General features: G+C 38.9%; 1 non-coding gene across 1 annotated transcript; it reads right to left on the reverse strand.

The window, feature by feature from the left end:
* Window positions 1-11,634: 11,634 nt before the first annotated feature.
* Window positions 11,635-11,741, reverse strand: LOC120257619. The gene has a single exon (XR_005535749.1). It is a non-coding gene; the product is annotated as a small nucleolar RNA R71 (small nucleolar RNA).
* Window positions 11,742-23,292: the final 11,551 nt, after the last annotated feature.

Genomic DNA, 23,292 nt, shown 5'->3' on the forward strand with positions numbered 1-23,292 from the left:
TTTGACGACCTTAAACACCAAATTTCTTTGGAAGAGAGTTATTAGGAGAGCTTTCGTCGACATCGATCCGGTGAGGTGTGCCCTAGGCTTCACAAGGGAACCCTTGAAGAAGACAAGGCCACTCCACAAGACCATCGACACAAACACCAAGGGGGTTTTATTCATGGAATGCATCTTTTTATTTTTGATTTCATTATTGATTGTGTTGTGCTCCATGGAGAACTAAACCCCCAGTGGGTACTTGAACTTGTAAACCCTAAGATGATGTTGTTTCTTTGACCTTTTATTATGCTTTCCTTAATTGATGTTTTAATTGAGTTCCAATCTTGAATACTTGTTGAGTTGATTTTCCCTTAGAGTGACACTAGGGTTGAGAATCCATTTTGGTAATCCTTGTGGATGAGTGACACACTATGAGGGTTAGACAATGCTAGATTGGAGAGGGTTGAAAGGGTGAGTCGAGAGGTAGCGGAACGTCCCCTTTCCCCTCCGGTGTGATTTATCCTACCTCCATGTTCCAAGATTTCTTTGCGGTCACAATAGAGTGAAATGCTAAGAGATGAACTCCGCTGGGGCTTAGTTGCACGAGCAACAGAGTAAAGCGTTGAAGTAATCTTTAGTATCTATGGCTTAATTGTGATTAGGAGTCTTTCGCCTGGACCAAAGGGTTAGATCTATGTTCGGGAATAGAGTTTATCACTTGGAATCCCTAGAGCTTAAATCAACCTAGCACAGTGTGAGGTGTTGTGACTGAGCGATTGCTCTACCTGGTATAGTGTAGGGTTAGTCAAGGTTGACTTTAAGTTTTGGGACCATGTGTTTAAGGATTTTCATGACTCATTAGACATCAGTTAAGAGACATAATGATTGGTCTTGCACTTGACGCGCAACAGTCCTAGGGTGAGTAATGTCATGGTGCCCTATTTATTGTCGACTGTTTCTCCTATCTTTTATTAGCACCTCCTTCTTCTTTTCTTATTTCTATTTGCATTGATTTGTTTTCACATCACTATCAATTCATCTTTACTCTAGTTAAATAGCAATCTCTATGTTTCTGATCTCTATTCCCTGAGGATTCGAATGCCCACTCACCGGGGTATTATTACTTCGACAAACTCGTGCACTTGCAGTTCACATGCAAAAGGTGTTGTCAAAGGTCATATGAGATGAATCGCATGGAGTTTGCTAAAGTAGTTGGGGATATAGGATCACGAGTTCATTCATGAGGTACCATTTGGCCGATTGCAAATAGACTTTCCACCATACATGAATGCAAACCAGTATTAGACCACCTTAGCAGGTAGTAACAGTAAAAATACCTAGAAAGCTACTCACATGAAGAACCCAATGCACAAATATATTCATGCTCTTATCACTGATTCTATTGGGGACCAGAAGGACAGTACTTGGGTGGTTACAGAGTTAGACCTGTATACTATGTATGGCAATTTTTTAACAGTATCCCGTTCATCTTGGGCACCTTGTTACTGAGGCATTCATACATCAGCGGCAGTGTGTTCGATTGGGAGTGATCTTTGTTGGCCCTTATATTAATAGGCCGATTCGCGGCATGAGCTTGATTGAGCAGAACTCGAGGCATGATGATAGTAGGGGATGTGGCACCCTTGGGCAGGTCACTTTATGAGTGATAGGTTTGGTGGTAAAAAGGCAATAGTTCTAGACTTATTTGATACACAGCCATGGGAGAATCCAGTCAGCATGAGCTGGATGAGACAAAGTTAGAATCTGAAGATACACATACTCCCTATCCCTGAGACTACAGTGCCACCAGATTTCGATGCTAGGATGAGAGGGATGGAGAGTGAGATCCAGGCCATGCATCATGAGCAGTCGCGAGATGTGAGGCTAGCATTTTCTAGGTTGTAGAGAGATAGTGCCAATTAGCAGAGGACTTCCATCAGTTTGTCATTTCTTCTTGTGCTTCTTCCTCTCACACCACCACAGTTTCTTGTGCCGCCATGCTACCACCACCTGCAACAACCAGGGATGACTAGTTCTTCTTTTGAGCATGGACACTTGTTTTATTACTTTAGTGTGTTTTATTATTTACTTCTCAGTTTGTGTGTTTGTTTACCATACTTCTTAGTTGTCAAGGGTCATGCCCTACTAACCTTTTGTTTTAAACTTTGTTTCCTTTTATCTAGTATGTTTGTTTGGCTACTCCCTAGTGTTTGTTTTTGAGATTGCATTTTTTTTGGAATGATTATGCCCCTTTTTTGCCTTGCAAGGCATTAAGGGAGAGAGGTGAACTTTCACCACATTCAGTGGAAGCCAGAACCAACATGTACAGCTTGATGTACACTGTGTTCGGGTCACACCTTGTCACTTGCACATGACAAACTGGGGAAGTTCGTTTTAACCCTCCTCTATTGGTTTTCATTGCTCACTCTACCGTGATTTCATGATTATTGTACGTTGAGGACAATGTACATCACTAGGTTTGGGGAAGGGTGTATTCCATTTGTTAGTGCCATTATTTACATGCTAGTGTTACCTATGATGGTTTGATCATTCATGTGAGATTCTTCTAGCTTGGATTAATGATTGATGTGAGTTACATGCTTTTTGTGCCCTCTTGAATCTTGTTTCATCTCTAGTATTGTCTTGTGTACTGAATCTTTTGTTAATGCCTTGGACAAAAGCCAACATGACTGCTCCAACTCTCTTGTATCTTAACACACAACTTTGAGTACTTGGTCTTAGAATACTAAGTTGTATCCTTCAATGGACTCTTAAGAACTTCTAAGTCTTGTTGAGCTAGTCCTAGTATTGTGGCATGTAGAGCAGTCTAAAGATGTGATCTAGGGTGAATGTGAAAAAAAAGAAAAAGAAAAATGAGTCTATGTCAATATTACTCTACTAGTGAAGCATGAATGCGTTTATGTAGATCTGTAATTGATTAGTTTGGTGGCTCTTGGGTCTAACCAGCATGTGTATACTCTAGAAAGATTTATTGCAGTTTACGTTAGTCAGACTCGAAAAAAAAATAATAATAACCCTTTTGATCTTTTTGACTACCTACTTAGTCTTTTTGAAAAAATAGGGTTTATCCTCAAGTCTAAGAATTAGGAGAATCTTAGTTATACATTGAAGTAGCACTTAGCATTTTAAGACTCGGTACTCATTGTGTGTGGAGTGATTAGCATCTAGAGCTATATTGATGGAAGTCATTAGGCTAGACCAGATCACGGCAAGTGAGATAGAAGATTCACACACAAGGCACACACATATAAGAGGTGAGGCATGATCTTTCTTTCATGTTTCTTGATTTCAACTCAACATCTTTATATCATTATCCATTGCTTTTAGACTCTTATATTTATTTGATCCAGAGATGATACATTTAGCCACATATCATTCTCATTTTTCATGATTTGTTTGCTTGGAGACAAGCAACTGCTTAGGTGTGGGGATATTTGATAAGTGTCTAAATATATATATTTTTCACACTTACCATGTATTCTGTTAAGAATTAATGCCTGTTTTGTGCTTAATCATATGTTATTTGCTTTGTAGGGCACAGAAAGCCATGGAGAACACGAGGAGAAGATTAGGGTGAAAAAGAGGAAAAACCATAAATCACTATAGCAATTTCACTGCATCAACTACTGTAGCACCTAGAGATTTTTTGAGGCGGAAACTTTTGCCTAACTCATGCAGCTTCCATACGAGTCCTTATCAGACCAGTATGCCCCTGGTATTGACCCCTGTATACAGAGATTTCTCATTATTTGGGCTTTGTACGGTCTTCATATGGCCTCCATACTACCCGTATGGCTTGGGGCGTATAACAGAGCCTTGTAGGGCTGGAAAAGAAATTCTTGGCCACCATTGGAAGAAAAGAAAACCTAGAAAAGGCAACGATCTTTCAAGGTAAATTCAAGGGATTTTGAGCCTTTAAAGCATCATCTTTCAAAAGGGAGATCCACCACCAAGGAAGAAAGGAGTCTTAGGACCAGGAAGCAACCTTCAGCTAAGGGAAGCATCATTCGGTAATCCTTCGGAGAATAAGCATCATTTAACCAATTTACCTCATCTTCATCATCTTTTCATCTAGGAAGTATCATTTATGAACTTCTATTGTCTTTTGATCTATATTGTTCTTCACATTTGTATGATGGCACACTAGACCCCCTAAGGCCACCAGATGTCAGTGAAACCTTGAGGGGTTCATCATGTATTTTAGATGATTGCTACTTAATTACATTGTTTGGGTTTGATTTGTGATTTAATCCATTGTGCCTTCATGCTAGAATTACATATGGAGAGATCCGTAATTCTTTTATGAGTTGTACACGTCGATGTGACCTACTCATGTGTATTAGATCTTGAATGGATTAAAAGGGGTTGCTTGTGTCAACATGCATAGAGATTGGATGTTGGTAGTCCTCCGATTCATAAGAGTAGACCTAGAAGGAGTTTACTCTTATTTTGGGATTTTCTTATTCTTAATGCAATTGTAAGAGTGTTGATTTGGAAGAGATTTTGATCAACACTCATATGGGATTAGGGTTCAACCATCGAGAGATTGTGGTTGATCTAATCTAGAAATCACTCGCTCCAAATCACCCTTGCATCTTTTGTTCTTCATCCTTGTATCATGATGACCCCCTAAGGGGATCCACATCCATGTCCCTTTGCACATCATTGTTGTCTTTGTAACCTCTTGCTTAAAAATCTTGAAATTGTGTGACAAACTCTTATTTATTTTCTTGTATGTAGTTAAGTAAATTCTCTCACTTAAAGATGTTGGGCTAGAAAGTAGGCGGTGAAGGAGTAATAGTAGATCCTTAATCTTGAGGAATATGATCCTTGTGTCTTTACATGAGTTATTACTTGCTAATCCCATACACTTAATGGGAAGCAATCATAACTGCTTGGCTGCCTCTGGATCTTACTGGCAACCGATCCTCCTACTACCGAATCAATAAGCTATGGATTATTTTGATTGAGGCCTTGATGGAAAATCTGAACTTCCATCCATTCGGGGAGGTTATTATGTGGACATTTCCTCAATAAATATTTAAATCTCTCCCACATCTCAAATAATGATTCAATATCCAATTGTGTGATGCTATAATCTCTTGATGCAACTTGGTTGTTCTTCTTGGAGGAAAATAACAGGCCAAGAATGCTCTAACAAGCTGTTCCAAAGTGGTGATAGATTCTCCTGAAGCCACTATTTAGCTCTTCCTTTTAGCAAAAATGGGAATAAGCAGAGTTTGATGGCGTCATCAGAAATGTTGTTGATCATAAGCATGTCACACACTTTGAGGAATCCCCCAATATGACTATTGGGATCCTCGTCCGATAATCCATGGAACTATACTGCACTCTGTACAATTTGTACACATATAGGTTTAAGCTTAAAGTTGTTCGCTGCAACAAATAGGTACACTATACTTGATTGAGAACCGTCGAGAGTGGGGTAAACATAATCCGAAAAGGCCTTGCGTCGGTTCCCTTGATCTACCAAAGTTTCTAGTTTCTCTTCCTTAACACTCACCGTCAAAGATCCTTTCTCACTCAGTAAGACTGTTCTCATTCTGGTTCTAATTACCCTTTCTACATTGTTCTCTCCTACTGCAAGTCTTGGCGCTTTGCCCTTCGATGGCATATACTAAAATCAAACAAAAGAAGAAGAATAAAAAAACAATCAAAGAGAAAAAGAATATAAACAAACAAGAAAAATAAACGAAATGACTAAAGTGGCAGATATTAAAGTGTTCCTGATATCACTAATCTTCCTCAGCAATGGCACCAAAAACTTGATGGGGACACAAGTGTACCTGTAGATTGCGGAATAATGTGTGTGTAAATGCAAAGTGTCAGTCCATAGGAAAGAAAGTGAGTACTAGTAATAACTCTAGATCAGAAAAATAGCCTGAATAGTGAAGTGTTTGTGTGTGAACCAAAGTAAAAGAAAACAAGAAAATATGGGAAATAGTAGGAGGAAAATCAAGGTAGAAAGCAATACCTGGGTATAGCATTCTTCTAGGGTTATTGAGTACAGGACAATGGTCGTCTAAACATCCAATCCTAATTAAACTGATAGTTTTATAGAATTATACTAAACCTCAATTTCTCAGGCAAAGAGTAACTGAATAGGTGTAAAGCTAATATAGACATCCACATAATCGTATTAACACACTATGAAACCTAACTGTGAGCTAATGACAATCTCTTAAGTAGGTAATCTCCCCCTGAGAATGAAAGATTACCCCCAATCCGAATACAGAGCAGAAATGCGATTTCTCCTAAAATCCACTTCACATGATTGCAAAGAGTACGGAGATTTTTAATAACTCACTCGGGAGAATTGAGAAATACGGAGTCTTGAAAGTAACCTATAGCCAGGCTTACTCACAATTCCCTCTAATTATGGCATGTCTATGCTAGGTGGGTATTTCTATTCATCACGCAGTACATCAAACATAATAGCTAGGGCTTTCACCTTGTTAGCAACAACCAAGCATTCAAACATGCATTTAGATTCAAATAGATATGATTGCAAATAATAAATCAATTAAAGCATCAAAGATCCAATAACCAAAGTCGAAGAAATAAACCCTAGAGTTCAACTATGCCCAAACATCTACAAATTAGCCCTCCATTAAAGGAGGGCAAGCATTCAAGATAGAAAGAATAAAGGAAGACATGAGATCCATGAAAACCGCCTTTTTAATCACTATAATGAAGAGTCACCAAAGAAGATTCTATGCACGGTGCCAAGATGAGCTTGACGACTATGATCTTCAATACCCTTGAATGCAAGGCCCAATCCCTCTCCAAATCACCTTTAGAATGCTGGAGATTCGGCCCTTTTTCTTCCTCAACCTCGTCTCCAAGAGTCTCCCCAAAAAGAATAGAAAGATAGGATAGAGAATACCCTAGAAATCCTCATTAGTTATATTTATACCCGACTACTTACAGGTAGTTTACGGGTGAAAAGACTAGGCCGTAAAAGAGCTGGGGAAGATTGTCACGAGCCTTATGTGATGACTTACGGTCATAAGCCTCATCCATAAGGTCTTTTGATTTTGTTATGATCCAGCTTACAACTGTAAATACTAGACAATAAGCCTCACTGTTCTGCTTCTTGCGACTTACCGGCATATGCTATGATCGTAAGCTCCTTGCGATAGTCTTTATGGGCATCCTTATGAGAATAAGCCTTTCTTGTAAGGTCATCTAGCTTGGCTCTAAATCCTCCTTACAGGTATAAGAGTGCCCGCAAGGTCTTTTGGAATAGACATATGGCTACAAGGATGACCGTAAGCTGTCCGTAAGCCACCCAGTTTACCTTGTCCTTAGTACGATGATGCCGAGAGAGCTCCGAACTCATCGTTTTGGGTCTAGAATGCTTTTTTTTTACTCTCCCTCATCTTTAAACACTGCCCTAAACCCGTTAATGCAAAACACACAATATTTAGCATCGAATTCCATATTAGGGTTCTACGATATGCCAATTGAGTGTACAAATTGATATAAAATATATGAGCATTGTACACTCATCAATCAACAGATTAGTAAGCTATCAAGGCACTAAAATTATGGCTTACAATTGGATTTTCCACAACACATGTCTCTAATATCTATAATGGCTTGAAAAGTATCTTATAGCATCATGACACTTAATTTGAGCATGGAAAAAAATAATTAAAGGCTGAAAAAGAAAAGTGACCCATAGTTGGGTTTCAAGAAACTCAAAAACTGACAATTAGTAATAAATTCATGAATTGAATACTCCAACATACTAGCAGGACAAGGAATTAATAATTAAGATTTAAACATATAAGCATGGACAGCAACACTAGTGAACAACCAAGAAAAAAATTCAAATATGAAGAACTTACTTGGAGGGATGAAGAAGGCTGATAGGAAAACTCTAAAACTAATGACTCTAAGAAACCATGAAGGTCTTTGGAGTTAGAAAGCACAACACCTTAAAAACTACAACAATGGAAGAAAGAAGCTTAATGCTTCCTTTGAAGGTAGGCTCAAGCTCAAAGGTGGCAATAATCTCCAGAAAAATTGGCTCATGAAAGTGAAAAAGCAAGAGAGTTATTTAAGTATCCAAGGCTCTCATAACATGCAGTCACAGTTAGGACGGGGTAAAAAAAATTCAATAAGAATAATTGGTTTATGCATATTAATAGAAATGAAAAGTATTCATGATAAATATGTTTTATATGAAATAATATAATGAGTTATGGGAATTATAAGTTTATAACAGTGTGAGTATGGAAGAGCACTTGTATATCACATCATATGATACATTGATAAAAATATGAAGCAATTCTATTCTTGAGGTAAAAGTATATATATATATATATATACTTTGAGAAAATTGGATAAACCACATTTTATTAAAGAAAGAGTAGAATGGAAAACTGGGAGGATTACAACATGAAGAACAAGGGAGAGAAGAAGAAATGGGACGGTCACCAGAAGTAGACCTGCCCTATCGACAGACAGGGAATGAAAGACAAAAAAAGTAGACAAAGGGAATAGAGTTAGATTGTTGGAGCTCAAAAAATTTTTATCCTGATCAATATCACATCATCTCGCCATTAAATGGGTGGTTTGTTGGGGCTACTATCTGGAAGGGGTTGGATGCTTGCGAACGTGAGACTCCTTTTGATCTTTGGAATAGCCTTTTCCAAAGAGGTCTTGATTGGGTCAAGTGCTGCAAGAATCAAGGAAAGAAGCAGTTGGTTAATTTTGTAAATTAAAGGGTAAAAATCTAAAGCTATGAAATTAAAAATGAGATTGTTGCGTTTAATCAAGATGACCCAGCATATGGCATGGATAAGGAGGTTTCCCAATGGCTTGGGGTAAGAGTTCCTCTGAGTACCCAATCAAACCAAGACATAGGAAGGGTGTTGAAAGGCATTACAACATTGAAAATTGCCCCATAATGTGCCCATATTCATGAAGAAACCAAGCAGGTAACAAGCAGGTCATCCACCCTTTCTAATTCTGAGTTGTAGAGAACACAAGTAGCAGTGGATATCCTATTGCATCTAAGCTTGGTGAGGTTATCCAGTATAAGGATCTTATTATGTAACGCCATTTAGAAGAATAGTCTAATTTTTAGGGGGCATTATCCGGTCCATAATGATCTACTTTGAGAACATCGGAGTCCTCCATCGTTCAAGAAGGTGTAGAAGGATTTTACCAAAAAAACCTTGTGGTCCCATTGGTAAATCTTTTCATCTCGTTTTGATATTAGGGGAGTATATGATGCAGTATTGGTGGTAGGTTCTCACTCTCAATTGTTAAAAATCTTTATAGGAGGTCGACAATAGAGATAAGTGGTTCCTGCCAATGTATAAAGAGACCCAACCACTTGTTGTTAAGGGGCGTGCTTTCATACCATCTATCCATCCAGAATGAAGTGCTCCTACCATTGTTCAAAGAGGAGTCGATGCCTACAAGAAAAGCCAGTTTACCTTTGAGGATGCCTTTCCAAAAGAAAAAGGTTCTTCTAGGAGTCTCATGAAGGAGGTTGATGGTTCCCCCTGAGCGAGCATAGTTGAAATTGATAACTTTAGACCAACAAGCTGATTCATGACTTGAAACTTTTGATAAATGCCTAAATGTGTGTATTTTATATGTATTCTTGTTATATTAGTTATGTATAAATCGATGATTTGTTACCGTTTACATGTTTTAAATGGAAAATGGTGTTTTAGAGCCCCAAGTACTACAACAACACTGTAGCAGCTACTGCAGAAGGGAGAACTTGAGAAACGGCAAGGTCTCGAGTTTTGTTGATGGGTTTGTTGACGGCCCTGAAGATGCCTGTGACTCGAATGAAAAATGCACAGTTTACTATAGCATTTACTATAACACTCATGGCGAATTCCTGAGACTCTGACGGCCTCCTTCATGGTAGCAAAGAAGGCCATGAAGCAAAGGGTTTTAGGGCTTTTTGAGAGGGCTTCTTCCACACCTTCTTCTCCTACCTCTACCATTCTTCTCCATCTTCCAAATCTGGGATAAAGATTACTCAAGAAGACATTTTAGACAAAGAAATCAAAGGAAGTGGCAAGATCCAGCATTATTTTCCATTTTTCAAGCTTATAGAGAGCAGGGACGCCACCCCTTTGTTGCTTATTTAGTTATTTTCATGGACTTGATCATGTATTTTCTTAGTATGAACAACTAAACCCCAAGGTCACTGGATGTTGATGAACCTTGGGGTGAACTTGTCTAGTTGGATGCTTTGATTTATTTTATTGCATTTTAATGTGTTTGTGATTCATGCTTGGTGTACTTTGACGTATTGATATACATGAGAACTCTGTATGCCATTGTAGGTTGTACTAGGTTGTGTGACCATCGTCCTTGTACTAGACACACCTAGCTTGGAAGGGATCAATGTACAAATATGCCGTGACCATTGGGTATTTTGTGCCCCTCCAACATTAGGGTTGAACCTAATTGGCTTTCGACCTTAATTAGAGATTCCCCTACTTGTAATGCAATCGTATGAGGATTTGGTTGGAAGAAATTCCATATCAATACTCATACCGGATTAGGGGGTCAATTGTTGTGACCATCGGGTTGACCTATCTCAGGAATCTCTTGGTCCACACCACCAATTCCATGATAGTTCTAGCATCCTGTCCACTCTATTAGCCACAGGGGGATCCACATCCATGACCATCTTCATCCCTTGATTTCTACCCCTGATTTACATCTACTGTAGACACACATTTAGAGTTCTTTCTCTTACTTTGTAGTTAGAATAATCACTCAAATCTGTAGGCTAGACAACACACGAAGAGGAAGTAAGAGCAGCTTCTCAGGCGTTAGGAATACGATCCTCTCGTGCTTGCGCGAGAGGTATTACTGGATAGCCCCGTGCACTCACCGGTGTCAACCAAGTTTTTGGCGTCGTTGCCAGTACCCACGTGAAATACTCAAAAAACTTAGAGCTTGTTGATTTGGCCATTGTTTCTTTTATTTGTTTCTTTTTTTTTGTTTATTTTTATTGTACATATATCTTCATTTCTTTGCTTCTCCTTTTCTTGTTCTCTTTTCCAATCTTAAGTGTTTGTTTTAAATTTTGTGCAAGGTACCCATCTTATTATAAGTGCAAGTCAAGCAAACTTAGTAGAGCCCAATAACAAGATTGAGAGGACCTTGCATCAAAGGTTAAGACAAGGAGTAGATAGTTTAAGGCAACAAGACATTCAAGTTGAGCATAGTGAACCCTCAGTCAATGCCGAGCAAAGAAGAACAATATCAGATTATGAGAGACCATAGTTTACTGGCGAGGAGTTTAGTGTGCAAGCCCTAACTGTGCCAATGAATAACTTTGAAATTAAGGCAAGCACAATCGGGATGGTTCAGAATTCAGTGCAGTTTGATGGGTTAGCTGATGTAGATCTCCATGCTCACTTGTCTTGCTTCCTACAGATCTGCTTTACCTTCAAGGTTAACTCGGTCTCAGATGATTCCATTAAATTGAGATTATTTCCATTCAGTTTGAGAGGAGCAGCATATAAATGGCTTACTTCCTTAGCTCCCGGATCTATCACTACATGGAAAGAAATGGCAGAGAAGTTCCTTGCTAAGTATTTCTTGCTAAGCAAGGCAGCCAAACTGAGACAAGAAATTTCTGCTTTTGGGCAAGGTGATTCAAAGACACTCTTCGAAGCTCATGAAAAGTTCAAGGATCTTTTGAGGAAATGTCCTCACAATGGTTTCTCCTCGTGGATGAGAGTATAGATGCTATGTAACGGACTAAACTATGCAAATAGATAACTCATCGACGCGGCAGTAGGTAGTTCTTTAAGCAATAAGTATCCTAAAGATGCTGGAAAACTAATTGAAGATATGCCAAGAAATGAGTGCCATTGGAGTACATGACAAAAAGCAACAAGGGCAACGGGTATTTATGAAGTAAATGATAACACTGCACTGTCTACAAAGGTTAAAGCATTGAAAAAGAGATTTGATCAGTTTATGTTGGGTTCAAGCTCAAATTCTAGAGTAGTTTTGTCCTATCAGACATGTGGTGTCGGCCATGCAACTACGCAGTGTCCTATTTCTATTGCTTCTTCAGCACCTATAGAGATAGTGTACTATGTTGGTGGAGGACAAAGAGGGCCGGGAAATTCCTATGGTAATACCTACAACCCGGGTTGGAGGAACCAGCCAGATTTTTCTTGGAATCAAGGGTTACCGAAATAGAGGCCTCCACCACCTCAAGGAAATTAGTATCAAACATCTCCGCAACAAGAGAGGAAGTACACAATTGAAGACGTTCTAGCCAAGTTCATGATCAACACTAAAGCAAAGTTTCTAAGTATAAACACTCGACTTGATGAGTTTGGCACAGTGTTGAGAAATGTCCAAGCTTCCATTCAATCTCTTGAAACACAAGTCCAATAGCTTGCTAAGGCAAACTCTGAATGTCCCCTAGTAGTATACTAAGCAATACTAAAAATAATCCGAGGGAACACTTGAAAGCTGTTACTTTGAGGAGTGGGAAGCAAGAGGAGGCAAGAGCCGAGGAGAGCTCAAGTGCCAAAAAGATAGGGTTGCCGTATAGGAAAACCCTAAGCCAACCAAATTGGTAGTTGAAGGAAGTGGGGAAAAGCAAAGTGAAGAGATCCCTCAATTACCAATACCAAGGGTACAAGAGTACAAGCCTACAATCCATTATCCCACCAGGTTGAAATAAGATAAGGAGGGTGCTCAATTCAAGAAATTCCTTTATGTGTTCAAACAACTCCATATCAATATCCTTCTTGTTGAGGCATTGACCCAATTACCCAAATATGTAAAATTTATGAAAGACCTTCTCGCCAACAAGAGAAAACTTGAGGAATTAGAAATAGTTGCACTGCCACGAAATTGTTCAGCAATGATTCAGAGGATGTTCCTAAAGAAATTAAACAATCCTGGAAGCCTCATCATCCCATGTGTGATTGGTGAGGGAACACAAGAAAAAGCATTGGCAGATTCTGGAGCCAGCATCAATGTAATGCCCTACCAACTATTCTTGAAGCTAGGGTTGGAAGACTAAGGCCCACGAAGATGACAGTGTACCTGGCTGATCGTTCCATAAAGAAACCATGGGGTGTTGTAGAGGATGTGCTAGTGAGAGTAGACAAACTCATTATCCTGGTTGACATCATGATTTTTGATGTAGATGATGATGTCGAGGTCCCATTGATCCTTGGTCTACCCTTCCTCAACACCTCAGGTGCTCTCATTAATGTGAAAGGAGGAAAATTACATTGATAGTAGGGGATGAGGAAGTTGTTTTCACACTGCCCGATGCCATGAAGCATACTCAAGATCATGACGATCCCCTTTACTTCACTGATGAGACTGACATGGTTATTTCTAATTGTGTGTAGGAGGTCCTAGCAATAAACCCACTGGACGAGTATTTAGAGGAGTTAGAAAGTAAAATAGTCAAGAGAAAGAACTCTACTCCTCCCCCAATGCAAGAAGTAAACCATGTGGAGATGAATACGTCGCCTTGTGGCAAGAAAAAGAAAAACTTGAAGAAAATGTCGAGGAAAACAAATAAAAGGCTGAAGAAGAAAATGAATGTCACTATGTTGCCACCCCAAGAGGTAGACCGGTTGTACTTCAAAGATCAAGGGAAATTAAAAAAATTTTCATGTCTTTCGATGAACCTCCTGTGTGGAAACACACCCAAGGAGACCGAAGGTACGTTGAGCTAATGACGTTAAACAAGCGCTTCTTGGCAGGCAACCCAAGTTTTTATTCCATTCGTGTTGTTATTTTGGTTTTATTGTGTACTTAGTTGTGCTTCTTTATTTTCTCTCTTTTGTTATGCTTTACACTCATGCTCATCTTACTTCTGTGTTTAATCTTTCAAGTTTATACCCATACTCTTGTGGTATTGTATTCTTCATTGCTTAGACTCTCATGCTCTCTTGATCAACATCTTCATTTCATGCATGCTTGCTTGTTTATTCTTATATTTTCATGTATGTGTAGTTATTTGAATTTTATCATTTCATGCATGGTTGAAGTTTCTTGATGACTATTCATGGATTTGGTGAATGTTTGATGAGTTTTCATGCTATATTTGATGTGCTTTAAGTCTATGTTATTTAGTTATTGATTGCATGAAATTTTGGAGAAGTTTGGAGGGTGTTCTTTGGCTTGACAGACCGCTTAATGGGCTATTTTTGCCCGTTAAGCTTGACAGAGAAGCTTGACACGTTTCTTAGCCCGACAAGCAGGCTGTGAAGCCCTTGGGGAAGCTTTACGGCTCCCTTGATGGTTGTCAAAGGACCCATGATGGCTCCCCGAGGATCTTAACAAGTGGCTTAAAAGGTTGCAGATTGGATGAGATCCGCAAGCGCACGAGTCATCAAGTAATATCTCTCGTGTGAACAAGAGAGGGTTGTATTCCCAAGAGCCCAAGAATCTACTCTTACTTCTTCTCCATAATGTTGTTTAACCGACATTTATGAGTGTGATAGAGAGATATCAAGAAGCTAAGAAAATGCAACTAGAATGCTATCAACAAAGAAAATATATGGGGAGTAATCAGGGCAAGGAAGTGGTCATGGATGAGGATCCCCTTGAGGGCTACTAAAGTGTGTAGGATGCTAGAATTAGTATGCAAGCGGCTAGTTGGACTGAGAAAACCCTAATTTAGGTCAACCAGATGGTTATGATGACTGACCCCTAATCCGGTACGAGTATTGGATGCGGAATCTCTTCCACCCAAATCCTCCTATGATCGCCATGGCAGTAGTGGTTTTCTTAAGTTAGGGTTAAAACACAACTTAGTAACAACCTTAGAAATGGAGGGGTACAAATACCCAATAGTCACGACATATTTATATGTATATCCTTTCCAAGCTTAGTGAGTCTAACACTAGGGAAATGGTCATGCAACCTAGTACTACCTAAGAATTGATAAGATAAGACAAGCATCCAAACAACACAACATAACCAAGCAAGGATCACAACCAAGCCAAAATGTAATAGATAAGACAAGCATCCAAACAACACAAGTTCACCCCCAAGGTTCACCTACATCTGGTGACCTTGGGGGTTTAGTTATTCATAGTCACAAAACAAACAATTAAAGCCATGGAAATAACTAAACAAAGCATGAACAAACTCAATCGAAGATTGGAGGCTGATAAGTGCTTGTGTATTAGTAATACGAAGTATTTTTTTTTTCTTACAATGAGCATTACTTTTCTCAGATTTTATCGCTCATACATGTGTATTTGTGTTACTTTTGTGCATGTAAGGTTATGGACACAAGTATGGAAGAAAAAAGCCAAACTAAAGTATGGAAGAAAAAAGCCAAAGTAGATCATGAATGCACGTTCTTCATGAAATCTTGGAGTGAACAAATGTGAAGACATAAGTTGTACTCAAAAACATATGAGTATGTGCTAACCTTTGTTGTGCTCGAGTGAACATGCAAATTAGAGGAGCACAAAGGCAGTCCCACTCATTTGTTCCTACTTATGCAATGCTAGCAAGATTGTCATTAAATGTGATTTTGTTGAAGAAGTAACGCGATCTACCGCATGAATGTGTGAATTTCGGAGTATTTTGGTGGAGTACTGTAGCAAACCATCGTAGTAAAATACTGTAGTAGTTACTGTTCACATGCCGCTGAAAAATCAATTCCTATAGATTCACACGGGCGTGTGGAAATTTCACATGCTCGTGTGAATTCCCGATTCCAGCCCTATTTAAGTCGCGATTTCAGCCCGTTTGGAGGGTCATTTTCTCATCTTTTGCCTATCTCTTCACCATCTTTGGAGGCATTCATGGCTAGGGTTTAGATGGGCTTTGGCAAGGCTTTTGGAGTAGTTCTACGGTTTTTAACACCGTGTTCCTTTGGAAGAGAGTTATTGGGGGAGCTTTCATCGGCATCGATTCGGCGAGGTGTATCTTAAGCTTGACGAGGGAACCTTTGGAGAAGACCCGGCCACTCCACAAGACCATTGACACGAATACCATGGAGGTTTTACTTATGGATTGCATACTTTTACATTCGATTTCATTATTGATTGTATCTTGCTCCATGGTGTGCTAAACCCCTAGTGGGTACTTGGACATGTAAACCCTAGGACGATATTGTTTCTTTGACCTTCCTATTATGTTTCTTTAATTGATTCCTTTAATTGAGTTCTAATCTTGAATTCTTGTTGAATGGGTTTTCCCTTAGAGTGACACTAGGGTTGAGAGCCTACATTGGTAATTCTCATGAATGACTGACACACCATGAGGGCTAGACAAAACAAGATTGGAGAGGGTTGAGAGGGTGAGTCGAGAGGTAGCGGAATGTCCCTTTCCCCTCCGGTGTGATTTATCCTACCTCCACGTTCCAAGAGTTCTTTGAGGTCACAACAGAGTAAAGTGTTAAGAGATGAACTCCGCTGGGGCTTAGTTGCGCAAGCAACATAGTGAAGCATTGAAGTAATCCTTAGAATCTGGGGCTTAATTGTGACTAGGGGTCTTTCACTTGGACCAAAGGGTTAGATCTATGTTAGTGAATAGGGTTTATCACTTGGAGTCCATAGAGCTTTAAGCAACTTTGCGCAGTGTGAGGTGTTGAGACTGAGCGATTTCTCCATTGGGGGTATAGTGTAGGGTTAGTCACAGTTGACCTTAAGTTTGGATCGTGTATTTTAGAATTTCCACGACTGATTAAGCACCAATTAGGAAACATAATAGTTGGTTTTGCACTTGAAGCAATAGTCCTAGGGGGAGCAATGTCTGGGTCTGCCACTTTCTATCGATTGTCTTTCCTCTCATTTTTTATAGTGTCTCTCTTTCTTGTTCTTTTTATTTCTTTTCATATTGATATTGTTCACACTACTATCGATTCATCTTCACTTTAGTTAAATAGCAATCCTTGTGTTTCTGATCACTATTCCCTGTAAATACGACTACCCACTCACTAGGGTATTATTACTTCAAAAAATCCGTGCACTTACGGTACATACACAAAAGGTGTTTGTTAGAGGCCGAATAACACTTGGATGTCTCGGAGAAGAGTTTCCAAAGATGCCACTCAAGGGGTGGCTTCTCTTGTCTTCAACCTCCTCCAATCAAGCCCTAGGGATGAATCTTGCTCAAAACCACTCTCTCATCACCAAATCCTCGGTAGAAATGCCCTCAAAATCCTTCTTCTTCCTTAGATCGACAATGGTGATGATGAGCTCCAAGAAGGGGTTTCTCTTCCCAAAGAAATGCCCTAATGATGCTTGTAAAGAGTGGCTTCGGGATGGCTTACGGGTGGCCTCACTGTCAATATAATGGCCATGAGGATGCTCAGAAAATGAGCCGAGAATTTCAGTAAGTTGGTACAATAAAACTATTACAGTACTACTACTCTCTGAATTGCTTGTGGTTGTCTTCACGGCCGTAAGGTTACCCATAAGGATTTCTAGACTTAGAACTTTCCCAAAAGTCTTCGTACTTCAGGCTGCTACAGTAATGATACAATGCCCTGGGCCCTAAAACGTCGTTTCAGTGTCGATTTATTCTTAAATTGCGTCGTTGAGCTCACCTAGGTTTCTTTTATGCCTGTAACACGAAATTAAACAATTTAACCATAAAAAGGCCATCTATTCATTAATAAAATATAATAATCATGTGCACAAATACATATAAAATATGTACATTTAGATGTTTATTAGTTACCAACCCATTAACGGGTCGAGCAACCTGTTTAAAGTCCACTTTGCCACCTTTTCTCTCTCTTTATCTCATTCTTCTTTCTCTCATTTCTCACTCAATTCTCCACCGATTTTACTCATGTTTTCACCGTTTTTTTTTTCAAATTTCTTGCTTTAGATCACTCTCCTACCCTTGATCACTTGTTTTGCAATGTTTTTTTTGGGAGTTTTACTATCATTTCCATCGAGTTTCATTGGTATGTCTCTCTAAACCCTAACCTTGAGAATGGTTTTTTCTTCTTCTTTCCTTTACTTTTCTCTTGATGAATGGATGAAATTCTTATTGGGGATTGATTGTTTATCATTTTGATGGGTTTTTATGGAATTTTTAAGCTTTGTAAAAAAAATTTCATCCTCCATGTACAAAGGAAACTGTTCCAAAATTGTTTTTGAAAGTTACTCTAGAATTCATTGAAAATCTTCATTCTCTATTAGCACGATGGCTGGTTTTGTTTGTTAGATCAGTTTGATCAGCTTGTCTTGTGTCTTATAAGGATTCTAACGAAGCATATAGCCTCTAAGTGAACAAGGATGGACGATCCACCTCCTACCATCAAACCACATTTCACTAACAACGAGCACAAGACACGTTACGCATTTTTGGGCCGAAAATAATTTGGCATGGTCTAGAATATGGATTGGAATGTTGTAGAAACCTTGGGCTTGGATGGCATCATCATTGAGCACATTTCTTTTCCTCCAGACACATATCGCCACATTGAGCATTATTTGACAAGCATGAGCTTCTTTTATTCTTGTTATTTGTTTTTAGTACTTTGTCGTATTGTGTGTTATGTTGTATGTTTTGTACCGTGTAGTTAGCAATGGTTCAATCCCTACTAAACTCTCTCTATTTTGATTCTTCTCAGCTTGCTTCTTCATATTTATGAGTTTTGAGTTATGATATGCTTCTTGATCTTTTCAGGACTATAATGATAGGAGTTTTGCATTTATCACCCCGTTTGGATCGGACTCTCCTCATATTCATACGCATATTGTTCACTCATCACCAAAAATGGGGAAGTCGCTTTACTCCATCTACTTGTGCTTATTTACTATTTTTCACCATATACTACTGACATATGTACATTGAGGGCAATCTACAGCTCTTGGTGTGGGGATAGGGTCTTATATTAATTGCATGCTTGATTTAACTATGATAGCTATGATGTTTAGTTTAGAACTTCCTAAATTGAAAGAATGATAGATGTGAGTTGTATTCCTCATCTGTCCTTGAATGGAAGTCTTGTTCTATTTCTAGTGCACCTTCATGCTTTGTCATGAAAATTTCTACTCTCTACACTCCCGCCAACCCATCACTTAATTATTGGCTTTACTTTGTTAAATTATACACTCAATTTTCTTTTAAGAGCTTTTGGTTCCTCTATTATTATCTTTAGCCTTAAGTGAAGTTTTTGAAGCAGGTGGTTGTGCCAGCGGATATGAGATACAGTGTGTACATATGAAAAAAAAAGAAGAGAGTCTATGATAGTATTCCTCTATTAATTCAGCACGAATGCGTCTATGTAGACTATAATCGAGTAAGTTGGGTGGCTCTTGTGCCTAATCAGCATGTGCATCCTTCAGAAAGATTTTTGTGTAGTCTACGTTAGTCGGACTCGAAAAAAAATGTATATATGTATAAAAGAAAATAAAGTATCTCTGCTGATCTCCTAGAACCTGTTGCAAAGTCAATTGAAGGCTAAAGTTTTATTTAGGAACTAGGGGATTCTTATCTGACTGTTGAGAGTGTCTTTAGCATTTCTAATGCTAGTTTTTAGAGTGTGTGGGGTGAATGGACCCTTAGGGTAATTCAGGGTGAGGAGGATGAGGTTATAGATTTACACACATACACACATGAGCACTTTACATGACACAAGACTACTTTTCTACTTGGTCATTCATAGAACAACTCACTACCTTGATTTTTTTACATTCGTTCTTATGGAGTTCTTTACTTTTGATCTTGAGGTTGTATCTTTAGTTGTTTATCTTCTTACCTCTGTTCTTCATGGTTGTTTGCTTAAGGACAAGCAAACGCTTAGGTGGGGATGTTTGATAAACGCCGAAATGTGTGTTTTTATATGTATTCTTGTTGTATTAGTTATGTATAGATCGATGATTTGTTGCCATTTGCGTGGTTTAATTGGTCTTATTCATGTTACAGGTCTTGAGGATACCCTAGTGAGCTTGATAACGCAAAAGAGAAGGAAAATAACACCGAAAATGGCGTTTAAGAGCCCCAGATACTGTAGCAACACTGTAGTAACTATTGTAGCATGGAGAACTTAAGAAACGGCAAGGTCTCGGGTTTCGTTGACAGGTTTGTTGATGGCCCTGAAAATGCTTGTGACCCAGATAAAAAATGCACAGTTTCCTATAGCATTTACTATAGCACTCACGGTGAATTCTCGAGACTCTAACGGTCTCCTTCACGCCCATGACGAAGGCCGTAAAGAAAACTAGAGAAAGTTTTAAAATGGGGTTTTAGGGTTTTTTGAGAGAGTTTCCTCCACACCTTCTCCTACCTCCAACATTCCTCTCCATCTTCCAAATCTGGGGTAAAGACGACTCAAGAAGACATTTTAGACAAGGAAATCAAAGGAAGAGGCAAGATCCATCATCATTTAACATTGTTCAAGCTTGTAGAGAGCAAGGACGCCATCCCTTTGGTGGCATCGTTAGAAGCTCCCCGCGCCTTGTCTCTCCACATTCATCACTTGAGGTTGTTCTTTGTTTCTTATTTAGTTGTTTTCATGGACTTGATTGTATATTTTCTTAGTATGAACAACTAAACCCCAAGGTTAGCAGATGTTGGTGAACCTTGGGGTAAACTTGTCTAGTTGGATGCCTTGATTTATTTTATTGCATTTTGGTGTGTTTGTGATTCATGCTTGGTGTACTTTGATGTATTGATATGCATGAGAACTTTGTATGTTGATTTGTAGGTTGTACTAGGTTGCCTGACCATCGTCCTTGTACTAGACACACCTAGCTTGGAAGGGATCCATATATAAATACACCATGACCATTGGGTATTTTGTGCCCTTCCAACATTAGGGTTGAACCCAATTGGCTTTCGGCGACCCTAATTAGAGATTTCCCTATTTGTAATGCAATCGTAGGTGGATTTGGTCGGAAGAAATTCCGTATCAATACTCGTACCGGATTAGGGTGTCAATTGCCGTAAACATCAGGTTGACCTATCTCAGGAATCTCTTGGTACACACCACCAATTCCATGATAATTCTAGCATCTTGCCCACTCTAGTAGCCCCAGTGGGATCCACATCTGTGACCATCTTCATCCCTTGATTTCTACCCATGATTTACATCTACTGTAGACACACATTTAGAGTTCTTTCTCTTACTTTGTAGTTAGAGTAATCACTCGAATATGTAGGCTAGACAACACGCGAATAGGAAGTAAGAATAGCTTCTCTAGCCTTGGGAATACGACCGTCTCGTGCTTGCGTGAGAGGTATTACTTGATGACCAAGTGCACTTGCGGTGTCACACCAGCTTTCCACCACCATTTTTCCATAAAGGCATGATTGAAATCTTGTAGGTTCAAGACACCCCAGCCCCCTGGTTTTGGTTTTGCATATTTGCGCTTAAGCCATTAGACAACATTTGGGTTTACTGAGATCACATTCGCTCCAAAGGAAATCTCGCCGAATACCATCAATATTTCATCTCACCCATTTTGGTAGTGCGTATACTGTCATCTAATATGAAGGGATAGATGAGAGAACAAAATTAAACAGGGTGAGATGACCACCTAGAGATAATAGAACTAGGCTTTCAAGATGCCAACCAAGCATTTACTATCTGTGTGAGAAGGAGCCACTGAGTGAGAAGGAGCCAGTCTTGGAGTCTTGGGTTTTGTCATGAGATTGGCACTCCTAAGTAAGTTATTGGGAGTAGGCCAGCCGCACAATTGATAGTCCGTGACTCTGCTTGACTCAGCGTCTTCCTTGGCATGGTTGAGTATAGGAAGCTTTTATGAAAGTGTACAGTAAGTCCTGAGAGACCTTGGAATAGCATGTCATCTACATATTAAAAGTGGCATATTCTTCTGAGATGACCTAGTGAGACCCCTATTAAGACTCCAACCGTAATTGCATGGTTGTATATTGATGCGGGCCATATTGAAGAGATGGCATGCACGTTCATGCGGAAGTGGGACTCGAAGTAATAGGGGTATTTTAGTAATTTACCGGGCGGTGGAGTTTTTGGGTTTCTTGGGCCTAGTCTGATGGGAAACGGGCCAACGGACACAAGTCACGAGTTTGCTGTGCAAACTCGTGTGTCATGCATGATTTCGGCCAAATTCCAGCGTTTAGGCCTCGTAAACCCTGATTTTGCTATTTTTAGTAATAATTGATTTCGCTATTCCTTTGGCTAGAAATCTCTGATTTGTAAGCCGTTTATGGCGTTAGCGTTTATTTTGTTAACTCTTTTATTTCTTGCCGGTATTTGAAAATTTACCATTTTTTGTATATTTTTGAATTATCTCCGTTTATGGATTATTTCCATATCTTTGATTTTTTTCTATTTAATGTAAGCCTATGGGCGAGAGTATGATCAGTTTTGTAATAGTTATTCTCTTGAGTAATAAAAGTTACTCTCTTTTTCCAATTCCTGGCTATCGTTGATCAACAGGTTTGAAAGACTTGTACTGGGTATTCGTGCGCGAATCAACAGTTCGAGTATACCGCTGCATCATATATTGAGCAAAGAACACTGCTAGTAAGACAAATAGCAAAGAGGGAAAGGGTCCGCCTGTCTTAGACCATGCTTGTACCTAATATATCCCATTGGAATTCCATTGATGAGGATGTTAGCTTTGGAAGTCTCAAGGATGTTATGGATCCAAGAGATCCATCGCCTCCTGAAGCCCTTAGCTTGAAGATTATCCAAAAGAAAATCCTAGTCCACCATATCGATAGCTTTTGCAAAGTCAACTTTAAGAATGTTATCAGTTCTTCCATCGCTAAATACTAAAGATCAGTTCTTCCGCCATAACGATGTTATCAGTAAAAGTATATGCTGCCATTTTTAATAAAAAAAAAAAATTGAAGAAAAATATAAACAAACATAAAAATTTGATGTGATTAGTAAGATTACATGTTGAAAGAGAATAAATTATAAGTTTGTGATTTGATGTTACTAGAATGTAACTTATGGTAAGTAACATTGATCATAATTAGATTTTAAGATAGATTAATTAATTAGATAATTAATTTTAATGAAAAGATCCTGTTTAAGGAAAATGTTTATGTTGTTTTTTTGAAGGAAGTGATCGACATATGATGAACAACTTCGGTCTCATGATGAACTAATTTATGCATCCGAAAGGGCTTGTTCTTTGGATCAAAGGTTTGATTTTTGTTTTTTGTTTTTTTGGTGGATGAATGAGTTTTTAACACAGAAACATCCAAATATAAATTAGCCAAATGGTGCAAGCGAGCAATACCGTGAATATACAGTGGTTAGAAGAGAAAGCATTATATGGATTATTAATAGAGTAATGCTATATAGAGCGAAGA

The sequence above is a fragment of the Dioscorea cayenensis genome, unplaced genomic scaffold, assembly GCF_009730915.1.
Source record: "Dioscorea cayenensis subsp. rotundata cultivar TDr96_F1 unplaced genomic scaffold, TDr96_F1_v2_PseudoChromosome.rev07_lg8_w22 25.fasta BLBR01002223.1, whole genome shotgun sequence".
Taxonomy (NCBI): domain Eukaryota; kingdom Viridiplantae; phylum Streptophyta; class Magnoliopsida; order Dioscoreales; family Dioscoreaceae; genus Dioscorea; species Dioscorea cayenensis.